The following is a 26,749-nucleotide window of genomic DNA, read 5'->3' as shown; positions in this document are numbered from 1 at the left end:
CTGTGCATTAATTTTGTATCCTGCTACTTTACCAAATTCATTGATTAGCTCTAGTAATTTTCTGGTAGCATCTTTAGGATTCTCTATGTATAGTATCATGTCATCTGCAAATAGTGACAGCTTTACTTCTTCTTTTCCAATTTGGATTCCTTTTATTTCTTTTTCTTCTCTGATTGCTGTGGCTAAAACTTCCAAACTATGTTGAATAATAGTGGTGAGAGTGGGCAACCTTGTCTTGTTCCTGATCTTAGTGGAAATGGTTTCAGTTTTTCACCATTGAAAACGATGTTTGCTGTGGTTTGTCGTATATGGCCTTTATTTATTACGTTGAGGTAGGTACCCTCTATGCCCACTTTCTGGAGAGTTTTTATCATAAATTGGTGTTGAATTTTGTCAAAAGCTTTTCCTGCATCTATTGAGATGATCATATGGTTTTTATTCTTCAATTTGTTAATATGGTGTATCACATTGATTGATTTGCAAATATTGAAGAATCCGTGCCTCCCTGGGATACGATCCTTTTAATGTGTTGTTGGATTCTGTTTGCTAGTATTTTGTTGAGGATTTTTGCATCTATATTCATCAGTGATATAGGTCTGTAATTTTCTTTTTTTGTAGTATCTTCGTCTGGTTTTGGTATCAGTGTGATGGTGGCCTCATAGAATGAGTTTGGGAGTGTTCCTTCCTTTGCAGTTTTTTGGAAGAGTTTGAGAAGGATGGGTGTTAGCTCTTCTCTAAATGTTTGGTAGAATTCACCTGTGAAGCCATCTGGTCCTGGACTTTTGTTTGTTGGAAGATTTTGAATCACAGTTTCAATTTCATTACATGTGACTGGTCTGTTCATACTTTCAATTCCTTCCTGGTTTAGTCTTGGAAGGTTGTGCATTTCTAAGAATTTGTCCATTTCTTCCAGGTTGTCCATTTTATTGGCATAGAGTTGCTTGTAGTAGTCTCTTAGGATGCTTTGTATTTCTGCAGTGTCTGTTGTAACTTCTTTTTCATTTCTAATTTTATTGATTTGTGTTCTCTCCCTCTTTTTCTTGATGAGTCTGGCTAATGGTTTATCAATTTTGTTTATCTTCTCAAAGAACCAGCTTTTAGTTTTATTGATCTTTGCTATTGATTTCTTTGTTTCTATTTCATTTATGTCTGCTCTGATCTTTATGATTTCTTTCCTTCTGCTAACTTTGGGTTTTGTTTGTTCTTCTTTCTCTAGTTCCTTTAGGTGTAAGGTTAGATTTTTTATTTGAGATTTTTCTTGTTTCTTGAGGTAGGCTTGTATAGCGATAAACTTCCCTCTTAGAACTGCTTTTGCTGCATCCTATAGGTTTTGGATCATTGTGTTTTCATTGTCATTTGTCTCTAGTTATTTTTTGATTTACTCTTTGACTTCTTCAGTGATCTCTTGGTTATTTAGTAACGTATTGTTTAGCCTCTATGTGTTTGTGTTTTTTACATTTTTTTTTCTGTAATTGATTTCTAATCTCATAACATTGTGGTCAGAAAAGATGCTTGATATTTCAGTTTTCTTAAATTTACTGAGGCTTGATTTGTGACCCAAGATGTGATCTATCCTAGAGAATGTTCCATGCACACTTGAGAAGAAAATGTAATCTGCTCTTTTTCGTTGGAATGTCCTATAAATATCAAATAAATCTCTTTTGTCTATTGTGTCATTTAAAGCTTCTGTTTCCTTATTAATTTTTTGTTGGATGATCTTTCCATTGGTGTAAGTGAGGTGTTAAAGTTCCCCACTATTATTGTGTTACTGTCAATTTCCTCTTTTATAGCTGTTAGCAGTTGCCTTCTGTATTAAGGTGCTCCTATGTTGGCTGCATATATATTTATAATTGTTATATCTTTTTCTTGGATTGATCCTTGATCATTCCATAGTGTCCTTCCTTGTCACTTGTAACGTTCTTTATTTTAAAGTCTATTTTATCTGATATGAGTGTTGCTATTCCAGCTTTCTTTTGATTTCCATTTGCATGGAATATCTTTTTCCATCCCCTCACTTTCAGTCTGTATGTGTCCCTAGGTCTGAAGTGGGTCTCTTGTAGACAGCATAAATATGGGTCTTGTTTTGTATCCATTCAACCAGTCTGTGTCTTTTGGTTGGAGCATTTAATACATTCATGTTTAAGGTAATTATCGATATGTATGTTCCTATTACCATTTTCTTAATTGTTTTGGGTTTGTTTCTGTAGGTCCTTTTCTTCTCTTGTGTTTCCCACTTAGAGAAGTTCCTTTAGCGTTTGTTGTAGAGCTGGTTTGTTGCTGCTGAATTCTCTTAGCTTTTGCTTGTCTGTAAAGCTTTTGATTTCTCCATCAAATCTGAATGAGATTCTTGCTGGGTAGAGTCATCTTGGTTGTAGGTTCTTCCCTTTCATCACTTTAAGTATATCATGCCACTCCCTTCTGGCTTGTAGAGTTTCTGCTGAGAAATCAGCTGTTAACCTTATGGGCCTTCCCTTGTATGTTGTCATTTTTCCCTTGTTGCTTTCAATAATTTTTCTTTGTCTTTAATTTTTCCTAATATGATTACTATGTGTCTTGGTGTGTTTCTCCTTGGGTTTATCCTGTATGGGACTCTCTGTGCTTCCTGGACTTGGGTGGCTGTTTCCTTTCCCATGTTAGGGAAGTTTTCGACTATAATCGCATCAAATATTTTCTCGGGTCCTTCCTCTCTCTTCTCCTTCTGGGACCCCTATAATGCAAATGTTGTTGTGTTTAATGTTGTCCCAGAGGTCTCTTAGGCTGTCTGCATTTCTTTTCATTCTTTTTTCCTTTATTCTGTTCCACAGCAGTGAATTCCACTATTCGGTCTTCCAGGTGCCTTACTCATTTTTCTGTTTCAGTTATTATGCTATTGATTCCTTCTAGTGTAGTTTTCATTTCAGTTTTTGTGTTGTTCATCTCTGTTTGTTTGTTCTGTAATTCTTCTAGATCTTTGTTAAACATTTCTTGCATCTTCTCGATCTTTGCCTTCATTCTTTTTGTGAGGTCCTGGATTATCTTCACTATCATTATTCTGAATTCTTTTCCTGGAAGGTTGCCTATCTTCACTTCATTTAGTTGTTTTTCTGGGGTTTTATCTTGTTCCTTCATCTGGTACATAGCCCTCTGCCTTTTCATGTTGTCTCTCTTTCTGTGAATGTGGTTTTTTTCCCACGGGCTGCAGAATTGTAGTTCTTCTTGCTTCTGCTGTCTGTCCTCTGGTGGATGAGGCTATCTAAGAGGCTTGTGCAAGTGTCCTGATGGGAGGGACTGGTGGTGGGTAGAGCTGGCTGTTGCTTTGGTGGGCAGAGGTCATTAAAACTTTAATCCACTTGTCTGCTGATGGGTGGGGCTTGGTTCCCTCCCTGTTGGCTGTTTGGCCTGAGTTGACCCAACACTGGAGCCTACCCGGGCTCTTTGGTGGGGCTAATGGCAGACTCTGGGAGTGGTCACGCCAAGGAGTACTTCCCAGAACTTCTGCTGCCAGTGTCCTTGTCCTCACGGTGAGACACAGTCACCCCCCGCCTCTGCAGGAGACCCTCCAACACTAGCAGGTAGGTCTGGTTCAGCCTCCTATGGGGTCACTGCTCCTTCCCCTGGGTCCCGATGCACACATTACTTTGTGTGTGCCCTCCAAGAGTGGAGTCTCTGTTTCCCCCAGTCCTGTTGAAGTCCTGCAATCAAATTCCACTAGCCTTCAAAGTCTGATTCTCTAAGAATTCCTCCTCCCATTGCTGGACCCCCAGGTTGGGAAGCCTGACGTGGGGCTCAGAACCTTCACTCCAGTGGGTGGACTTCTGTGGTATAAGTGTTCTCAAGTTTGTGAGTCACCCACCCAGCAGTTATGGGATTTGATTTTATTGTGTTTGCACACCTCCTACCATCTCATTGTGGCTTCTCCTTTGTCTTTGGATGTGGGGTATCTTTTTTGGTGAGTTCCAGTGTCTTCCTGTTGATGATTGTTTAGCAGTTAGTTGTGATTCCGGTGTTCTTGCAAGTGGGAGTGAGAGCACACCCTTCTACTCTGCCATCTTGAACCAATTATCAAGGATGTAGCTTTTTAACAAGGAGAAAACTGAATTGAGCTCCAAACAGATATTTCTGAAGAAAGGTAGCTGGAAAAGGTAATAATAGTGTTAAGAGTTTCTTAAATGAAAAGTATGATGGAAGTATGAAAGTGTTGGCCAACCTCTACCCTCAGCTCTCTGATGCAGTTAAGTGAGATTGAAAACAAACATTTCCTGCCCTTAATTTAAGGAAATGTTAGTATGTGTTGTTTTCATTCACTCTCTTTGGGTTGTGGTCTGAGATCAGGTAAAGCCAGGGGAAGAAGACGTTTGTGACAGAGCAATATTGACTGTTGAGACCTTGGTTTCCAGAGACGGTGTTTTTAGCTTTTGGCTTCCATTCTTTACATCACTTTTAAAATATAAAGATAAAACTTTGGTTCATTGATATTTGAAAGGATTGGACTTCGTGAAATCTGTTTTGGTCTACTATGAATTTCAATTTACCTGTGATCCATGGTCCGGATGACAAAAATGGATCTCATCATTTAGAACACAGTTTCTCAACCTTGGCACTACAGAAATTTGGGGCTGTATAATCCTTTGATCTGGGGGACTGAGCTGTGTATTGTTGGATGTATAGCATCATCCATGGTCTCTATCCAACCAGATGCCAGTAGCACCTCCTCAAAGTGGTGACAGCCAAAAATGTCTCTAGACCCTGTCACATATCCCCTGGGTGGGAAGGGGAGCATAATCATATTCTATACGCTGGGCTTGGGGCTTTACATTCAGTCCTTAAAATAACCCTAAGAAGTAGGCATTACTGCTTTCAGTTTTACAGATGAAGAAATGGAGATCCAGAGAGCTTAAGTGATTTCCCTACAGTTATGTGGATAGTAAATGATCAACTTTTTCTTCTTTACTATGTTGTCCATTCTGATCCTTCTGTTGACATAGAGAGAGAGCTTCTGCATCTTACATTTACAGTTGTAAAAATCGACAAATTATGGAAGGAAGAGGTACAAGTAAGTTTCAGATAGTCCTGGTTCAGGATATAGAAAGAAAAAAAAGATATAATGGCCATTATGAAGTATAAGATGCAAATGAGTATGAAGACTCCACAATATTATCACTAATTGATGCTTTGGTTATCTTGGGGCACTACATTTGGTAATCATTCGTTGCAAGATATCAGATTTCCTTTGCTAAGTAGTTCTGGCATCACACAGATTGAAAAGACCCAGGAGAGGGAATATAGGCAATATTTCATAATAATTTAAAAAAGAGTATAATCTATGAAAGTATTGAATCACTATGCTGTATACCTGAAACTAAGATAATATTGTAAATCAACTATACTCTAATAAAAAGCATCTATACAAAACATTTATATATCAAATAAAATATCAGTCAAACACCGAAAAAAAAAAGACATAGAAGGGAGAACCAAATACAATGTGGAATCTTGGTTAGGTTCCGGAGCAGAAAAAGACATTAGTAGAAAGTTGATGATATCTGTAGTTTATTTCATAGAATTGCTCCAATGCTAATTCTTAGTTTTGATCATTGTGTGATGGTTATGAAAGAGGTTAACATTAACAAAAGCTTGGTGAAGGGTATATGGGAACTCTCTGTACTATTTTTGCAACTTTTCTGTACATATAACATTTAAAATTTTTTAAATGTTTAAAATACAGAAAATAAAATGTATTAATAATGAAAACAAATTGTGTCAAACTGTATCAAGAAGCAGGAGATCCGAGTTCCTACTGCTCTTCTGCAGCTCTCTACTAGCATTATTACCTTGAGCAAACAGTTAAAATCTATAAATTTTAGGTGTTTCAACTCTGAAAACAGGTGATAATATCTAACCAATTCAAAGTCATGGTGCTGGGTCAGATAACCTTGTAAGGTTGCTCCGATAAATAATTGCATGCCTGTGTACGTATGTTTGTATGTACGTATCTATCAATCAATCATATATATCTAACTGTCTGTCTCTATATATCCATCAAAAACACACGCACATACACTCACAGAGATTTCTGTTAACATTCAAATCAAACTTTAACTTTGGTTTTTAACTATAGAGTGTAAAATGAATATTTAAGAACCACGAGAATGAGTTTCACTGGCCAAAAGGATGTCGCATTACATTATTCAGCCATCACACTAGTGCGGGTTTCTTAGGCAGATAAAAGATAATAGGAGGTTGTGCTCATAATGAGGGTGAGACTTCCTACCTAATGTTCTAGAACTGCTATTAAGAAATGCAAGTGTGTCACTGCTCAGTTCTGCCAAGATATTTTCCCTGTAACTTCCCTTGTAAGAAACTTAGAGTAAAATGAACTTTATTTGAAAAGTTTAGGATTCCTGTCTCAGCACATCATTTATCCCAAGATATCCCAGCATCTACTCCCAAAGTCCACATAAGAGGTGTTGGCATTTAGTCAACACTTCCTATGAGGTCAGTCCAACAATGGATGTATTGTATAGATCAATGCATTTAATGTCTGAAGGAGGTTTTAATCATAAAAAGACAGGTTTTAGGTATCTGTATAAAAGTGGATGTTGATTTTAAATAGTAGTGAGCCCATCCAGATCTTCTAACAAAGTTCCTTGGGAATGCTGTCACTAAGAACTTACCAAGTATTGCATGTCACCATATTGCAAAATCATTTAAAAGCTGTATATTTTTGGATTGTGGCCAATATACTTATTTTAATTTGATTGACTGCAAGGAGATAACCCAGATACAGATGGAAAATAAACAGGGCTTCTTTTTCAACAGCAGAGGAATAGATTTCCATGCAAATTGGCAGTTGGTGATGCCAAGTGCAGCTGTAGCCTTGATAGTGTAGGCAGTAAGGATTTTTACATTCCATAAAAATATTCCTTTTGGCTGTGGCTTTTAAGATTCTGAGCAGTTTCATATCGATGAAGTAAGCTGTTTCTCCACTCTGTCCTACAAGGCAAATATAAGAAATGATGCCTGTGTTGGAATAGTCATATTTTACTCCTTAATTTACCATTAGAGTTCCCGAGTTTATATATTATTTATTTTCCTTGGCCCTGGCATTTTTTTTCCCCTTAGCTTTGAAAAGACTTAATTTTTTCTTATGGTCGTTATGCTTCTTCCATCCTTCTGTAAATGTCTTCATGGTGTGATTCTAATGTTGTTCCTTTAGTTGAAGTCAGAATTGATATTTTACTGTTTATAAGGTATCAGAGACAAATAATATCAAACTAACTTACTTAGTATTACTTTAAGAGGAGAGCACCCCCAAAAGAGCTTATAAGTAAAAAAACAAACAAACTGAATCTATAATCCTCTTCCCCAACCCTAAACCAATTTCCAGTCATTTTCTCTTTGAAATATAAATTGAGAATGCAGAGCTTTCTAAGAATCTTTACAGGAGCCCTCCATCTACCCCATACCTGTTTCTGGCTTTCAGTACTACTAATAGAACTTCAATCTTCTTTGACAGTAATGAGACCAAGGTGTTATCCTGTATTTCCCAAACAGTCGTCTGGGTGAGAAAGGTTTCTTAGAGAACACCTTAGGTAAGTGTCTTTTAAAGCATTTGGAGATAATCCAAAACAAGGGCAGGAATCTCCAAAAGGAAGTAGCCACAAAGAACAAAGAGGATCTCAAAATCATTGATGCAATCATTGAGATGCCCAGTAAAATGACATCTTACAGCTTCCTGATGTGGTTGCTATGGTAAAAACCAGGTCTGGGCCACATCCCTGTGGATAGTGGGAAGCCTTGCCAGAGAGCAGGAGTTATTTCTGATGTCATTCATCTTGGGAAGAGGCACATCCTGCAACAGAAAATACAGATTTGGAAGGAAAGTCTCAAACAGGAAAGAGAAGGAGTACTTTGAGAGCAATCCTTTCTTGGATTTGGACTCTAAGGATTTATTGTATGTTCAAGAATGGGCTCTGGTGGTGGGGGAAAGATGGTCTCTGCCATATAGAGTTTGCTCTCAGCTGGACCTCATGAGAGTGGGCTGGGCTGAGTGGGCTCCTGGGGGAAGGACCATCTTGTCAGATCAGTTAGGTATATTTGCCTTTCTGGAATTGTCTCCATTAGCCTAAATCATTAGTAAAGTCTGGTTTAAATGCAAAAGCTCAGCCAACTATGACATTGGGATTTAGGTAAAGGATCAGTTAATGCAGGGGAAGGTAAACACAGGAGATAACAGTCTTGTCCCTAGGCAAGAGTAGGGACTGTAAGATCTAACTGCCCCTTGCCATCTGAAGATCTTCTCTAAATTGCCATCCTTGGAGGATAAGGATTTGATTCTGTCCAAGGTAGCTATAGGTTTTTTCAAGAATTATAAACTCTTAGTACTAAAAATTAAATAGTTTAAACAGCAGTTTGTACCATCTGAGTTCTTTCTCAATATACCCTGAGAGGACTTTTTTTTTCTCTGTGTGATGAATTAGGACCCAAATTCATCAGCTCCTCTCAATTATTTATATTTCATTCTCTCTTCTAGTTCTTTAATTTCTTGTTAGGATAGGTGATGCATTAGGTTCTTGGATCATAGGTAGAGATTAGCCTAATAAGGGTAATTAAAGTTGTTCTTTCATTCTCAAGTTTCATTCAGAGACCTAATCTGGTATCTTGTCTCTGCTCTCTCCTTTTCTGTTTATATTGGAAAACAATAAGCCAAAAATAAAATAAAGATGGATTTAATCGTTCACTAATATTTTTCTCATTTTTATTCTTTGTCTTCTGATATCCAAAAAGCAACTGAGAGAGACCAATCTTAGTACCATTAATAATTACATGTAATTTAACATTTTGCAGTGGTGTGTTAGAACTGACTGGCCCATAAGGGCTGGCTGATAAATATTCAGGAATTTCATGAGCTGGCTGTTAAACTATTAATAAGTTGAAATTGGCCATGGGAGAAGTGTTTCCATCAGCATGGAAACTGGAAATTACTGTAAATCAGAGATCCTCCCCTTCCATTTTTCCAGTGAGCTGATCTACCAACATAACACCAGATTGGATTATTGGCATCATAAATGTGAGAAAAAATTACTTTATTATACTTTTAAGTGGATTAATTTTCAAGAGTAGGTGATTGTTAGAGGAAAATCTCAACTTTTTAATGTAAGGAATGTAAGGAAAAGATGTTTGTTTTTAATTTTTCCATGTTTTTTTTTGAAATGCATCTCTGAGAAGAAAGGGGTTACCTCCAAAAACAATGAAAAAGGAGCAAGACGAGGGCATAATAGGGCTAAATTCTGAAAAAAAATTCTATATTTGTCCCTAAAAATGAATTCCTGCATGATGTTTATTATATGAGCAGATGTCCTATTCAGGCACTGAAGTTTAAAACTAGCCCCAGGGAATGAGCCTTATAGGACTAGTTAGCTTGCATCCTACCTTCCTGGAGGTAACAGGCCAGAAATTCTCTGGCATTGGCTCTATTGGTTACCCCTACTAATAAAAGCTACTGGCCGCTGTTTCAGAAAGCTGGTCAATTAACCAAGTTCTTTTGTATTAACAAACTCTTTGATTTAACAAACTCTGAGCCTTATTGGATTCCTAAAAAAATATATATATATTTTACATTTCTTCTCTCAAGTCTTCATTTTGAGCCAAGAGAATAGAAAGAGGTGGGTGGTGCAGTGGGCTGGTAGAGAAAGAGCTGACCATGTGACTGGGATTGGTGAGCAGTCTTTCATATTTGCAGTTCACCTATTATCAGTAGTGGGCTCTGCGCTTGTTTCCTATTGCTGCTATAGGAAATTACCACAAACTTGGTAGCATTAAATAACCAACATTGATTCTCTTAATCTGCAGGTCAGAAGTTCAAGATGAGTTTCACTGGGTCACAGTCAAGGTGTCAGCAAGACTGTGCTCCCTCCAGAGGCTCTAGGGGAGAATCAATTTCCTTGTCTTTTCTAGCATCTAGAGCTGCAAGTTGGCTCATGGTCCTTTCCTCTATCTTCAAATCCATCCACATAACATCTTGCTTCACTTATCACATGCGTTCTATCTTTCTGGTCAATCTCCCTCTGCCTCGCTCTTAAAAGGACACATGTGATTACATTTAGAACCCACCTGGATAATCCAGGAAAATCTCCCCATCTTAAGATTCTCAACTTAATCACATTTGCAAAGTCTCTTTTCATATATAAGGTAGCATTTGAAGGTTCCAGGGCTTAGGACCTAGATAGATTTGGAAATCAGTATTCGGCCTGCCACAGGCCTTTCAGAGGATGAACAGATAGCATGATATGCCCCCTCGGGGAACTTTGGGGTGGGTGGGAATTGCTCATGAAACTGCCCCATCTGGGAAGTCTAGTTTGCCTTAAAATTCTATCTTTGGTTTCTTTAAACCTCATCTGCCTACCTATCCTACCTGCAGAGCACAGGAGCCAAGAACATTTCCTATACTAAGCCATGCATTAAAACCACAGTGAATCCAGACATACTTTACCTTCCCCACGTGAAACAATACTGGGACCAGGCAGGAAAAACATCTCAGCTGCTTCCTGCAGGAAGTACTTGCACCTGGAAGATAAGAACTTGAATGAAGTAGAAGAATTTACTTTAGAGCACTCACTCAGGGACCTCACCTGGATGTGCTCATCAGTCCCAAGTATTAAGTCATCAACTCTGCCCAAGCCCAGCACTTTCCTCCCTGAACAATTCACCTAAAATCATTACTTCTTTTTCCAAATGTGCCTTTTTAAAAATTGAAGTGAAATTCACATAACATACAGTTAACCATTTTAATGTGAACAATTCAGTGGCATTTAGTACATTCACGATATTGTGCAACCACCACCACCTAGTTCCAAAATGTTTTCATCACCACAAAGGAAACCCCATCTGTTAATCAGTTACTCCATCACTATCCCTACATCCCTGTCCTCTGGCAACCACCAATCTGTTTTCTGTATTTACAGATTTACCTATTTTGGATAAATGGAGTTGTAAAATCCATTTGTCTCCAGCTTCTTTCACATTGCACATTTTTGAGATTCTTCCACATTGTAGCACATATGAGTTCTTCATTCCTTTCTATGGCTGAACGATATTCTACTTTATGTATATATCACAGTTTATCCATGAACATTTGGGTTGTTTCTACCTTTTGACTATTGTGAATAGCACTGCTGTGAACATGCATGTACATGTATTTGCTTGAGAACCTGTTTTCAGTTCTTTGGGGTGTATAATTAGGAGTGAATTTTTAATTAGGAGTGAATTTTTAATTAGTCTGTAATTAGACTGAATATTTATGTCCTCCCAAGATTCATGTTGAGATCCAGTCTCCAATGTGATGGTATTTGGAGATGGGGCTTTTGGGAGGTAATTAGATCATGATGGCAGAGTCATCATTGAATGGGATTAGTGCCCTTAGAAAAGAGGCCCCAGAGAGGTCCCTTGTTCCTTCAACCATTTGAGGACATAAACCTCTAAATGTATGGGAATCTGTAATACTAGTCCCTAAGAGTTCTCGTTCTCAAAGTCATCTACACTCAACTTCCAGCAGTTTGTCAAAATTACCATTTAAGTGTTCCTGTCAGTGTATAGCTCTGGCTTAAAGTTTATGCACACTGTATGTTTACAGAATCTATGTTTCTCTGTATTTGCCTGTCTCTCCAGATATTGGGGTTCAGTTTTCTGTATGACCTCAATTCTCTGATGAGTCCAAGAAAATTTGTTGAATTTTGGTTTGTGCAATCATTTCTTGTGTTAAGGTTGAGAGTGACAACTTCCGGGTTCTTTACATGTTAGAGCTAAAACCCCTCGTAATTTTTATTTCAACAGTAACTTATAGGTGTATATTTAGGTTATTTATAATTCTTCACTTTCAAAAGACATTGACAATCCTGTTATATTTCTCTATTCCTTCATTTGCCAGTTCTTTACAATGAAAATTTTGTATCCTTTCTTGCCTGCTCAAACTTTCAACATTTTGTATCTCATCCTTATTTTCAGCTAATGACCTTTGCTTCACTTTCACTGAGAAAAACTGAAGCAATTGGAAAAGAACTTTCATAAGTTTTCATCATCACTTTGAATCAACTGCCTGTAATGGAACATATTTTGTTCTTACTATCATAGATAAAATCCTCATCCTTTCTTCTATGGCTAACCTATCTGTTTCCTGCCAGTCCTTTTACTTTCTTGCTTAGTCAAGAACATCACACAGGAAATTCCTTCATCATCTCTCCTAAGTAATCAGTTTTCTCTATCTTTAAGATCATTTCCATCAGTACAGAAGCAGCTGATTTTTTTCCACTTTATAAAACAATAAGACACTCCTCCAATCAAAACTACTACCTGTTCCCGCTCCTACCCTCATTCTTTGCTGTCTTTTAGGACAAACTCCTTGAAAACATTTTCTACTTTCTCTCCTCCCATTCTTTCTAAAACACACTCAAAGCTGGCATTTGCTTCCACCATTCCACTAAAACAGCTCTTGTCCCTGCACAAATGATGGGGTGAATTATTTGCTCACGATTCTTTCTTTTTTCTCGTCCATTTTCATGGGTCAGTTCACCCCACCGATATTTGTCTTGGCTAGGGGCTTACTTTGGTCAATGGAATGTGGAAGGAAAGAGTGAGTGTACCAGTTTTGAGCCAAGGCAAGCTTCCACCAGACCTTTTGAACTTACCTGCATCATGAGGAAGGCATACCCTTGATAGCTATAGCTTCTTGTACATGGCTTATGAGAATGATTTTGTTTCTTAATCTTCTCCATGTGTGCTAGCAGTAGTCCCGTACCCACTCTCTCAAGAGTGGAGTATCCTCTACCTACTCATACCTAAAGACTGAGGTTTAACCATACCCACTGTCTAGTCACAGGGATTTGAATCCTGTAATAGTTTACTTGGTATCTATATATAACAATAGACTTGTCTCTATGATATAACCATATAATTTCATATGTTAGATTTTCTTAGAGCTTATTTAGAATCACATTTTGAATATGACATGAAGATATGTAAAATTTCTACCTTTAATTATTTATTTATTTATTTTTTTTGCGGTACACGGGCTTCTCACTGTTGTGGCCTCTCCCATTGCGGAGCACAGGCTCCGGACGCGCAGGCTCACGGGCCCAGCTGCTCCGTGGCATGTGGGATCCTCCCGGACCAGGGCACGAACCCGTGTCCCCTGCATCGGCAGGAGGACTCTCAACCACTGTGCCACCAGGGAAGCCCTACCTTTAATTTTAAAAGTTTCCTTTTCCTTGCAAGAAAGAAAAAGGTGACCTTTTTGATTACATATATTTCTTTTCATATTGGTTTAATAAAAATTCAAATTATTTGGTTCATCTGACATATTTCCTGTGATTTGTTAGGTAATAAATTAACCAAAAACTATTCCTCATTAAGCAACGTAAGAGAGAATATCAGAGACACTGAAGTTTCTCTTGGATAGGATAGTAAATTCTGGGCAGAGTTTTGGATGACAAGTGGTCAAGTCCTAATTCTTTCATTGATAAGCTATGTGACTTTAGGGTGATCAGGTAAACACCTTGCCTTGGTTTCCTTAAATATAAAAAAGTGATTTAACTGTAGATTCTCTTAAACTCTGAAGTTTTATCAATAGGAAAAGAACTTTGCCTTAAAACAGATATGGACACATAACTGAACTGCCCAGAATGTAAAGGATATTAGGAAGTTTATAGAGTGAGAAAAATTAACACTTCACAACGTGAAGAGAGGAAAGAAACGGCATCAAATGAGATAGTTACTGTAAAAAGAGTCCATTGAAACAAGAACATATGGAGGGTAATGTCTGCCATATTCAAATTAGTGCCAGGATTTGTGGTTTGTTGGATGCTTTTCCGTGGACTTTAGAAGGAAAAGGAATACAGCTGTGCAAACTCCCCTCTTCACCTTGGCTGAGGAACTCTCCAAGAGGGCAGATGGTCCTGAGTTTCAAGCCATGAATCATTGTCAGGGGATCTCCTCAAGCTGCCACAAGCAAGAAGAGTTGACAAACCTCAATGGATAATATTTTTATTACTATAGATGTCAAGTCACATCCATGCCTTTGCTGCTGGGATCAGGTTTATTATTAATAAAGCTACAACTTTGAAACAAAATAGCAAGAGCCAGCAGATTGCATCTATCTCATGTCTAATGGATGTTTCAAGACCTTAGCGTTCCTGCCTTTAATATTCATCATGAAGAAAGAGACGAGCCATTTCTTTCCCTTTATTTTTTTGTCTGATTTCAAAGCAGACTGATGGATAAATATTTTATATGTTTTGGTGCCTTAACTAGCTAATTTTTGAAAGCCATTGTTACTAATATTATTTCATTGGTTGTAGTGTGTGATTTAAATTTGTTACTTATAATGTAGGTAGATAAGTGAGAGTTTCATTTTGACCTGGATGATAATATATTTAATTCTAATGCTGTGCTTCTTATTGGTTATATGCTATTTGGAGGAACCATGGTGAGTTAACTTGACTTCATTAGGAAATCTTGGATCAGTGGATTTTTCATCTAAGGTAGAACTAAATCAAATTGGCTCTTTCTGTTAAAACTCTGATATACTTTTGTTGTGTTGATTAGACTATATTTCAGTTACTTTAGTTACTTTAGCTAAAGTTACATTCAGTAGCTGTAGCTGAAATTTTACCTAGAATGTTGGCTACTTTCTATAGAATGTAATGATTAGAATATGCTTCAATGATCATTTTTAACATTTTCCATTGCAAAATATCTTGGACCATTAAGTTTCAAGACTAGAAATCTAATAGAGGACAAAAGTGGTCCAATGTACAGGGTTTTTCATAATGTGGAAAAGTTAATATTTGATGGATTCCAAGTATCTGCAGTGAAAGAGAGAAGGGCTGTTTCAGAAAGCACACCCACTTTTTATTTCTGCAGAATTTAGTCGGAAATAACTTCATGATGAGCGCTTTGAGGAGCATTACTTTTTCTGACATGAACGGTGGAGTGGTCAGGTGCAAAGAGCAGGGGATTTGAGTGAGCCAGACCTTTAAGCTATGTGAACAGTTACAGATGTCTCTGAAGCACTTTCCTCAACTATAAAATGGAGAGGATAATATGTACATCAGTAGTTTGCAGTGTTATTGTGAGAAAGAAAGTCAGGAAGCTAGAATCCTGAAATTTTATCTGGCATGTGGTGGGCACTCTATAGTAGCCATTGTTAGTGTTTTCTCATTGTACTGATAGCTAACTCAACCCTCATCATTTTAATGCCTACGTAATGTACCCAAGAAAAAGATAATGCAAATGTTGAACATGAAAGATGAAAGCAAAGCAAAGAGAATCAGAGTTGAAGTAGTTAGAAAACAGGTTTCTTGAGCTGGCTCTGTCACTATTGAATTTTATGACCCTGAGACCCTAATTTTATGACTTACCCTTGCCATACCTCAGTGTTATGTGTAAAATGAGGAAATGAAATGAAATTAGGTATCTGAACTGTGCTCTGGAGAGCACTGATACTGATCATTATTCCTAGAATTAAAAGTTCCATGTTAAAACAAATTTAGAAAAAAAATCTCTGGCTATATTAGAATCCTCTTGGAAATTTACCTTGCTAATTAGCATATTAAAACATAGTTTTGGTAAAGAAATAGGTTGTTCTTGGTATAACCCAATTTCCCATGCATTTGACAAGAGTATCCCTTATTCATGGAAAAAAAAGTCTTTCTGAGCCCTTTCATGTAATTTAATTTGGAAATGGTGTGCAGGATGTTTCCTGTGGTCCCTTATAATTCTAATATTTTGTGACTCTGTAAGTAATTTCCCTGAAGGAGCATGGTGGAGGTGGTTTAAAAAGAGTATAACTTTAAAAAATTCATTTTATATGGAAAAATAATTTCTCACTAGACCATCAGAGGAGCATGTTTGTGAGTTAAGGCTAGGTTTATGAGTGAAATTTTTAACAGGTTTACATAAATGACATGGATTTACAGAGGCAAGTGTTCTAACTATCCATTCGTGTTTTAATTTTCCTTCAGCCTGTGAATTCAATTGACCTCAGTAGCATTTGCCAATTGATTGCACATTCTCAACTCTTACAAAAATTATTTCTTAAAAAATAATGCAGACATAGAAGCCCGCACAGTACCATAGTATATATGGACATAAAACATATGGAATGTACGTGCTCCTGCTAGAGGGTTTAAATTTATTCACTGTGATGACACCATTGCTTTTCCCTAATTTATACCACATGTTCCTTCTTTATTTAGCTTTTAATTCTGTAAAGAGTGTGGGGATATAAATTGGATGAAGGATGTGAAATATAAGCCATCCCAATCATGGGTATGTGGCATCCTCAATTTGCTAGAATCATTTTTACCTGTCAGTTTTTCAAATAATGGTAGGAATCTCCCGTTGGGCCCACAGATTCAGTGCATTTGTGGAAGAAGTTTTATGTGATCTCTTGCTGCTTCCTCCAGAATGAGGATATTTCTGTGAGGAAGATAGGAGTTATCACTGCCGAGACAGGCACAGGTTTCCCACAGCTTCTGTGACTCCTGGAAATTCACCGGCTGGGTGTAGCCGTTATTCCTTCCTGATAATGTAAGGTATCTGGTATAGGGAAGTCATAACTACCGTCAGGTTGTGGGTTGCCTTTGCGTGTATACTAATGGCCACCCTCTCCCACAAGCCCCGGTATTCTTGGTGTCAGTACAGTAGGGAAAAGGGAAGTGACCAGCTGTGGACTGCTCTCTGCGGCACCTCCTTCTCGTCACCTGCATCCAATTGGTTATTCATCTCCTTCAATTATGCCTCATAACAATTTCTCAAATGTTTCCCTGGGCTTGACTCTTGGCTCTACCAGTTACAAGCTGTGAGACTTTGTTCAGTTTTCTTAACCTCCTTAGACTGCATTTCCTCATCTATAAAATGCACACGTTGAAGATGTAAACTTTAGGGGAAGAGGAGTACAATTGACGAAGAAAAATCAGTGAGATCATTTATTTGAATGCTTTGTGTGGAGTTCGGCATATAAGGAATACTAAGGAGATACTTGCTGTTTTATTATTTTTGTTCTTAGTTTAGGTTTTCATTGTAGTTTGGCTCTTAACTCGTCTCTCTGACTCACAGTCTCTTCTTCATATCTCCAGTCCCATCATCCACTAAACTTCCAGAATGATCTTTGGAAATTGCAGATCAAACTATAAAAGAAATCTGCTATTTGAAACCCTGTAATGGTTCCCAATTCCTTGTAGGGTGGAGTCTAGACTATAGCATGACAGAGCATGTCCTCCGGGCCCTCTTGTTCAACACCAAGCTCCAGCTAACCTCCTCACGGTTACACCCTGGTACTTCCATATTTTTACACATGCTTTTTCCTCTAACTTGAATGTGTTAAACTTGAATATTCTACATCTGCCCTTCATACTGCCACACGCTGTCCTTCAGGACCCAGCTGTTGGATCACTTAGTAGCATTCATCCTTCCTCTGTGCCAGGACTAACCTCTTTTATCATAGTGCTTCCTGCACTGTATTACAGTTATGTGGGTTCATCTCTTTCCCTCTCTCCTGTGCTCTCAGAGGAAAGGCAGTGATTCTTATTCTCCTCTCTGTTTCAGTGTCAGAGATGATACCTGATAGATGTTTGTTGAATGACTGACTGAATGGGAGTTATTATGGAACACAGTGTGCTTTCCCTCCTAATCTCTGAAACAATATTAATGCACCCAAAGCACTTCACATTTGGCAGACAGTAGGTACTCAGAAAATAACTTTGAATTAAATAATTTGTTTATACACTTACTTATGATCTGCAAAGTAGAAAGGAATTAGAATCACTTAACCAAAAGTACCAGACGTGGTAATATTACTGAGTTAAATACAAAAGGCTTGAAAATAGAATAAAGTCACTTTCTATTATCATTTGAGTTCTACTAGTTTCCCACATTTTCTCTGACTTTTTTTTAGATATCATAATTTAGGGTCATAATTCATAATTACTTAAATATGTGAAGTGTACTTGCCATTCTTTGAAAAGGTTAGTGCTATCATAAGATGTGTAAATCTTCCTTTATGAAAAAGATGACAAGCAAAATTATGATCCAAGTCAAGGTTTTATAAAACATTGACTTGAATATGCTTTTGCTTTTTTTTAAGTAATTTTAGTTTAATCCCTCATCCGAGACTCAGTCCTTACTTATGTACGATGATAAACTGATGATATGTTTGAGTCATTGATGAATGGACCGATGGAAATAAGGTCAAATATAGAATTTTCTTCCCTTTAGAATTACTGAATATTTTACACTCCATATTACTGTTTTATAGACTTTCAGTGACTAGATAAATAAGGCCCTAGGTTATACATTTATGAAGATATTAATAAATGAGCAGAGATGTGTCCAAATTGCCTAGAGATAAAGGATATAAATGGAGACATAACCATAGGAAATATAGAAACAAAGAAACCTGCCCAATCCCAGTGAGCACTGGTGGCAAAAGAACGACATCAGCGTTGATCAAGTCTCAGGTTTTGGCTTGGTCTGAATGGAGCCAAAACCTAAGCTTAAAAGCAGAAAAAATTCTTTTTTTCTGGGTATTTTGCCATAATATTCCCAAATGTGTTGTATTTTCCAAAATTCAGCTCTGCAGTTTACGCACCCAACTTCTAAGACTGGACTTTTCTCCCCGTGCCACTCTTTTCCATATGATCTTTCGAGGCTCTTTAAGCCTGAGACTGTCAGTAATAGCAACACTTTGTGGAGCCAACTGGAGCCTCTGGGCTCTTCTGGTTAATGTAACACTGTGTTCTTGAAGCACTGGATGGCAGAAACTGCTGGTCTCAGCAAAGGTTGGCACAGGCAAAGCTAGAAGATTATCAGGATGGTTTTGTGGAATCCATCAGTATGACATTTGCTACCCTTTGCTACCATTTACAGAGAATGGCAGAGAATGCCTGAGTAACGGAACACAGGAATGGCAAACAACTCAGGTGAAGGAACATTTAAATGAGAGTATAGAGTGTTGGAGGAAGCTTGGGCTTTGGAGTCAGATACCCTCTGGATCAGGCTCTCAGGCTTTGGCCAAAGGTACTAAGCATCCTGAGTTTCCATTTACTCTCTCCTTTATGAAATAAGGGTAAGATGCTATAACAGATACTTTCAGGGCTTCCCCTAGATATCCTATATCCCTGTAATTGTGACTGATGGGTGCAAGAATGTGGAAGGCCAGCTCCTTTGTTCTCAGGGGCATACACCTGAAGTGTAACTTATTCTCCTGAGTTCCCCTATGGGTCTGAGGGACTTGGCCTGAGATCGTGCCTATGGTTGGTTTCTTCATATCCATGTCCTGCTTTATCTCCTCCCTTCCTGGTTTCTGAGAGCAATTCCTTACTAAATTATTTGCATGCAAATTGTCATCTCAACGTCTGCTTCTGGGAACCCAGCTTAAGCAGATGTCTACTTTGAAAGTTCCTGGTGTGGATTAGAGATAACAGGTGTAGGTTGCCTGCTAGAATATAAAGGGAAAAATAAATACTAATGATTATTACTCTCTATTGAGTCTTACCCATTTTTAAATTTCTTCTTGTGTTTTCATTCTGCCTATCTCTATGCATATTCACCTTTTAGAGATTAAAGTCCTAAAATCCTCAATTGTATATACTTTTTAGGCTAGAAAAGTGATTTCCATAGCAAACCCTATGAGTGATTATATTTTCCTGTGCTGATGACTCTCTAGTAGTGTGAGTCCTCTTGCTGATCAACATGCAGTTGAGTCAGCTGAGGTTGTTAAATTATTGCTTCAACTCACTGGCTATGTTCCACGGTGGCCAGTGGTTAAGAATGTAGGCTTTCAAGTCAGATGGAGCTGAATATGAATTTGGACACTTTCCTTAAAATGTGAGATATCTCTCAACGTTTTCAGATTTTAATCAAATGAGAACTTGAGCAATGCCTGAACAGTTTTGTTGTTGTTTACTTTTACTACTACTGTATTTTAGTTCCATTCTAATATCCCAATAGCTTATTGCATTCTCATTTTGATGAGATTCTTACAAATAGGCTGCTATTCCACTATGGAAATTCATTTTCTGTCCAATGTGCTTAGTGACCTTCTACCAAAGGAAAGAATTTTTGTAGCTAATAGATACTTTTTGGGGTCCCTCTGGTCTTGTTTATTGAGTGACTATATTATAGGGGAGGAAAAATAATTTTCTCTCTGCCCCTTGGACTTCTTGTCTGAGAACCTTGAAATAAAAGACACATTTATAAGAGAAAAACAAACAGGTTTATTAACATGTATACCTCATGTATACATGGGAGATATCCGGGTTAAAATGAGTAGCTCAAAGTGGTAGCTTAGAACTGCAGCTTACATAGCATTTTAACAAAGAACAATAAGTTTGTGGAAAAATGACAGGACAAAGGAAAGCAGCTTTAGGCTTCCAAGGGTGGAGATAAAGGCAAGTCAGTAAAGTTTGTTATGTAGATTCCTCTTGTGCCATCTCCAGGCTGATGGGATCTAAAGTTGTCTCCATTGGTTAACTTTTGTTCTTCCTGAAGGAGAGGGGAGGAGGGACACCATTGTTAACTTATGTTCTGCTTTTAGGCAAATGGGGGAGGCAGGGAGATTTCCTTGTATCTGCTTCTCCTCAATTGCTTTTAGCTCAAAATAATCCTATGCCAAATTGGAAAATTTGGGGATGGTGTATTCTGCTACTGTTCAGGGTTTTTGGTTTTTTTTTTAATTTTTATTGGAGTATAGTTGATTTACAGTGTTGTGTTAGTTTCAGGTGTACAGCAAGGTGAATCAATTATACATATATCTATCCACTCTTTTTTTAGATTCTTTTCCCATATAGGCCATTACAGAGTACTGAGTAGAGTTCCCTGTGCTATACTGTAGGTTCTTATTAGTTACCTATTTTATATACAGTAGTGTGTATATATCAATTCCAATCTCCCAATTCATCCCTCCCCCCCTGCCCGCCCCTTATCCCCTGGTAACCATAAGTTTGTTTTCTACATCTGTGACTCTACTTCTGTTTTGTAAATCAGTTCATTTGTACCATTTTTTTTTTTTAGTTTCCGCATATAAGTGATACCATATGATATTTGTCTTTCTGTGTCTGACTTACTTCACTCAGTATGAGAATCTCTAGGTCCATCTATGTTGCTGCAAATGACATTATTTTGTTCTTTTTTATGGCTGAATAGTATTCCATTGTATATATGTACCACATCTTCTTTATCCATTCCTCTGCTTTTGGACATTTAGGTTGCTTCCTTGCCCTGGCTATTGTAAATAGTGCTGCAGTGAACAATGGGGTGCATGTATCTTTTCAAATTATGGTTTTCTGCAGGTATATGCGATACCTAGAGACAAATGATAATGAAAACACGATGATCCAAAACCTATGGCATGCAGCAAAAGCGGTTCTAAGAGGGAAGTTTATAGCAATACAGTCCTATCTCAAGAAACAAGACAAATCTCAAATAAACAACCTAACCTTACACCTAAAGCAACTAGAGAAAGAAGAACAAACAAAACCTAAAGTTAGCAGAAGGAAAGAAATCATAACTATCAGAGCAGAAATAAATGAAATAGAGATGAAGAAAACAACAGCAAAGATCAATGAAACTAAAAGCTGGTTCTTTGAGAGGATAAACAAAATTGATAAACCTTTAGCTGGACTCATCAAGAAAAAAAGGGAGAGGGCTCAAATTAATAAAATTAGAAATGAAAAGGAAGTTACAACTGACACCACAGAAATACAAAGGATCATAAGAGACTACTTATATGTCAATAAAATGGACAACCTGGAAGAAATGGACAAATTCTTAGAAAGGTACAAACTTCCAAGATTCAACCAGGAAGAAAGAGAAAATATGAACAGACCAATCCCAAGTAATGAAATTGAAACTGTGATTCAAAATCTTCCAACAAACAAAAGTCCCGGACCAGATGGCTTCACAGGTGAATTCTACCAAACATTTAGAGAAGAGCTAACACCCATCCTTCTCAAACTCTTCAAAAAATTGCAGAGGAAGGAACACTCCCAAACTCTACGAGGCCACCATCACCCTGATACCAAAACCCGACAAAGATATGACACACACACACAAAAATTACAAGCCAATATCACTGATGAACATAGAAGAAAAATCGTCAACAAAATACTAGCAAACAGAATCCAACAACACATTAAAAGGATCATACACCATGAACAAGTGGGATTTATCCCAGGGATGCACGGATTCTTTAATAGACACAAAACAATCAATGTGATACACCATATTAACAAACTGAGGAATAAAAACCATATGATCATCTCAATAGACACAGAAAAAGTGTTTGACGAAATTCAACACCCATATATGATAAAAACTCTCCAGCAAGTGGGCATAGAGGGAACCTACCTCAACATAGTACAGGCCATATACAACAAACATCATACACAATGGTGAAAAATTGAAAGCATTTCCTCTAAGATCAGGAACAAAGTAAGGGTGTGCATTCTCTCCACTGTTATTCAACATAGGTTTGGAAGTCCTAGCCACGGTAATCAGGGAAGAAAAAGAAACAAAAGGAATCCAAATTGGAAAAGAAGAAGTAAAGCTGTCACTGTTTGCAGATGACATGATACTACACATAGAAAATCCTAAAGATGCTACCAGAAAACTACTAGAGCTCATCAATGAATTTGGCAAAGTTGCAGGATACAAAATTAATACACAGAAATCTCTTGCATTCCTATACACTAACAACAAAAATCAGAAAGAGAAATTAAGGAAACAATCCCGTTTACTATCGCAACAAGAAGAATAAAATACCTAGGAATAATGCTACCCTTCAGTTTTAAGGGAAACAATGCCAATGAATGTTGATAAGATTCTCTGGAAAATGTTAAGACCATGATAAATAATTTTCTTTACAGAACAGTTTAGATTAAGTCCTCCTTAAAGGCAGAAAGTTTACCTAAAATAACTTGCATAACTTTTTCTTGTTCTGTTATTCTAAATTTATTGTAGTGACCTTTCCAGTAAGCCCAAGGTAGGGACACTCAATTTTCTTTATATTTTTATTATTTTAATATTGCCTCTAATTACCTCTCTTAATTTAAAAACAGACCAATTACAAAATAATAAAGATGGAATAGCTGCCATTTTCCTCAAAATATGAGCTTATAATTCAATTCACACATTTCCTTGGGAAAATCTGTTACATATATGATTTCTATCTGCCTCTAGGCATTCAGCTTTTTCTTTTTTCCCCCCACAATGAGGGAAAGTGCTCCTTGGGCTAGATTCCTGGGTATAACAGGACCACAGGTTAGAATGCTTTTAAATACGTATCCCCCTGGACCTCTGGTTGAATACACCCACTGAACTATCAGCAGGGACCTGATTAGCTGAGATTTCTTGAGACTTTTCTAGAGTATTTCTTTCTTACATGTTTCCTCTGCAGGGGACTAACAAATGGATCAGAGACAGACAGTCATTAACTCTTGTGAATTTCTTTTGGCACTTAACATTTCAATGTGTCTTCCTTTCCTATGAATTATGCTTGCGTTATGGTGAAGATCTTCAGAGGCAGTAGGTTGTCTGGAAATATATATGTGTGTGTGTGCTTGTGTGCATGTTTATATATGTGTATATGTTTATATATGTATATACAACATTTATGCATATATGATTCTTGTTTTGCTATTCTAAATTTATATATATATTTATAATTTGCTTGATGATTACTTAAATGCAGTACAGCCTCCCAAAGCTTGTTTACTACACTGAATTTTAGGAAGAGGGAGGAGGAAACCAGTCAACTTAGAAATTACTTAGTATTGTTGGGCAACTCTGCCTATTTAACATGATTGTTTTGAGGATTCAATCCTTAGATATTGGTGGCATCTTTACTGGGCAAATTTTTATATGTTAGATGACTGAACAATGCAGATGGAGGTTCATGCTTTTGTGAAAATTAGATTCTAGTGATGAGGGAGAAAAATAAATAATAAAATTGCTTTTGTAAAATATTGCCGTGTAACTAACTACCCCAAAATAATGCCATAGCTGAAAAATGACATTCAATAAGGTAAGTGATGGTGTAGATATAGAGAAACTTAATCACTCATATGTCACTAGTGGGAATGTAAAATGAGGCTGTCACTTTGGAAAACAGTTTAGAAGTTTCTTAAAAAGTTAAACATAAATTATCACACAGTGCAGCAGTTCCACTTGTAGGTATCTACCCGAGGGAAGTGAAAACACATGTCCACAGGGAAGACTTGGATATGAATGTTCAGAGCAACATTATTCATAATAGCCAAAAAGGGGAAATAATCCAAATGTCCATGAACTGCTGAAAGTATAAATGAAATGTGGTATATCTATACAATGGAATGTTACTCAGCATTGAAAAGGAAGGAAGAGCTGATGCATGCTAAAATATAGATGAATTTCAAAAGCATTCATCTAAGTAAAGAAGCTAAATGCAAAACCACCCCTTGGCTTTACCTATTCAGGCAAGTAGAAATATGTTAATAAGGATGGGTCACCTTCTAGTAAAATATTACTTACCCCCAAGCACTGTACTCTATCTTTAACCTTGCAGTCTTCCTCATCAACTGAGCTTTTGACTAATTTAACTGGACTCTAAGCAAGCTCAGGAAATATTAAATTCCTAGGCAGAGATATGACCAGTGACAGATGGAACCACTGGTGATGGTCATGTCCTTATGTTTTTGTTTATCTTTGTGTCCATCTATTAATCATCCCTGATAAAGGTGTTGTGATATCTTTAGCCAGATAAAGAAAGATCATTGGATGGAGGTACTGATATTGAGAAATTGAATCAATTAGAAATCTGGAATTACTATCATGAGAGACTCAGCAGCACAGTAATGATTAATGCAACTGTCTACTAATATGAGGCCATACTAGACTCCATCAGATCATCTGAATCAATAGGGAAGGATGACAAGGATCTTATGTAGTTGTTATCAAGTGGCTTTCCTATACAGTCACATCCTTGGAAATGTTAATTCTTCTTTAGTTGGTAAATCTAATTATTTTTTGAAAGAATATAGGTTTGGTGCCATACCACTCTGTTTACAAACATTCCAGATGCATGTTTTGTGGTGTGAAAAGTTAGAAATAATGATAATTATTTATCTCTTCAAGTAAAACATTTTAAAATAAAACATTTTGATTTTGAATTTTATATATATTTCAAATATGCAGAAAAATTCAGAAAATATCATAACAGATACCCATGTACCCAACATCCAAAAATTTTTAAATCTTAACATTTTACTGTATTGCTTCAGATATTTTTTATTTTATAAATAAGTAAACTATTTTGGATACTTTTAAGGTCCCACCTACCTTATCATTTTCGCTCCTGTCCAGAGGAAACCTTTCCCGAATTTGGTGTGTATCTTTTCCATGAATATCTTTGAACTCAAAACAAATGTAGATATTCATAATCAATACTGCTTTTCATGTCTTCAGATTTTATACTAATGATATCACATTGTATACCACAGGAAGGTAATATAATAGTAATTTGATTAAAAAATGATAGAAGGCTAGATAAAGCTTCATTGGAGCTAAAGAATGTTAGAAATACCCACTGGCTAAATGCTGATACTGAGAGAAAGCTACGTGACTAAATTTGGGTAAAATAGTCATTATCCTGGTACTGTAAAAATGGCATGATGGCACAGGACTCACTTTCAAGCAGAACTTCATTACAAATGAAAAATATCTGAAGCATCTAAATCCAAAATCTAGAATTTCAGATATTGATATTCATCTCTATTAATCCAGCCAGTAAGTTCTGCCACTGCGGGACTATTCCATCAACTACATACTCAAGAATGATATAACACACCCTTCTCTCTTTGGACCAGAGACTGAGTAGGCCTTTACAGAATACAAAATAAATTAAAACTAAAATATATATGTGATTGCTTTAAAAGAAGGTATACTGTGAATGTTATTGTGTGTTAAAATCAGAGTTAAAAATTCTTACCATTCTGCTAGAAAATGTAAGATTTGCTAGGGATTCAGTGGTTTAGTCATTCATATAGTATAAGTCATAGAGAAGTGCTGGAACATAGCAGGTATTTGGTAATTCTTGAATATGTACATTTGCAACTTGCCTTACATGCTTAGTGTTATGTTCTTTTAAGTTTCTATGTTTTAACATGTAGATCAGCTTCATTGTTTTTAACCATAATATAAGACAAACACACACACACACACACTCACATATATACATACCCACAGTTTTTCTATTTCTCTGAGAGACAAGTTGTTTTCAGTTTTTTCTTATTCCTAACCATGCTGCAGTAACATCTAAGGACATGACACTTTGTATACATGGGCACAGTTTCTCTGGGACAGAAATCTAGCAGAACTGTTGATCTGTAAGCACATATATCTTCATTTTTACCAAGTATTACCAAAATGTTTTCTAAAGAGAGGTACCAATTCCCACCAGCCATATATCTTTATACATTTTTGGTATCTTTAGACCAATAGATCAATCACTTTGGTCAATTTGATAGCTATGAAAGGTGTTTCATCTTTAATTTGCATTTCCTGAATCAATCATGCATTTAAATGTGTTGTCAAGTTTATTGGTTGTGTTTCCTTATATATTTTTGCATTTTTCTATTGTGCCTTTGTCTTTATTTTACTAAAGACCAAGTAGTAGCAGTAGTAGTAGTAGTTTTGTGGAAATATTTTATGTATTCTTACTTCTAAGATTTATGTGCAATAT

Source organism: Pseudorca crassidens, chromosome 9 (assembly GCF_039906515.1).
Source record: "Pseudorca crassidens isolate mPseCra1 chromosome 9, mPseCra1.hap1, whole genome shotgun sequence".
In the NCBI taxonomy this organism is placed as follows: domain Eukaryota; kingdom Metazoa; phylum Chordata; class Mammalia; order Artiodactyla; family Delphinidae; genus Pseudorca; species Pseudorca crassidens.
Note: the sequence above shows the minus strand (reverse complement) of the source record.